Source organism: Bombus pyrosoma, linkage group LG15 (genome assembly GCF_014825855.1).
Source record: "Bombus pyrosoma isolate SC7728 linkage group LG15, ASM1482585v1, whole genome shotgun sequence".
NCBI lineage: Eukaryota > Metazoa > Arthropoda > Insecta > Hymenoptera > Apidae > Bombus > Bombus pyrosoma.
The window spans coordinates 4,684,170-4,684,694 of NC_057784.1; positions in this window are offsets into that span (position 1 = coordinate 4,684,170).

Consider the following 525-nt stretch of genomic DNA (forward strand, 5'->3'; position numbering starts at 1 on the left):
TGTGTGGGAGATAGATATTGCGTTGTGCAAGCTTTGTTTTACGTTTGTAAAGACTCGTGTAACTGCTGCGTAGGAGATAGATGTTTCGCGGTTAAGCTACGAAATAACTATCTCTTTACGCAGGCCCATGATCAAATAGAGTCAGAACTCGACATTCTTGCCAATAAGTCGAATGTCGAGACCGATGCATAATGTTAAATAACTCATGGGCGGGTCTCTTGCGTAGTCACCTCCTCGTGGTGAGACCCGGTAATTGGCATCGTTTTCCAAAAATTAATCAGCTGATTAATCTTTGGAAAACGATACCAAGCTAAGAACTACGCACTAGTCCAGTTTGGGTCACCAAAAGCCGCCAAAAGAATTTTGGATGACCTAGACTGGACTAATAACCCCCCGCGGGGGCATCGTGGGACATCGCGGGACACCGTGGGACACCGCGGGACACCGTGGGATGCGCGCGTTTTAGCCTTAATTAATCGTAAGATAGATATCTATGTTAAGTACATTGTGAGCTCATTCTGTACA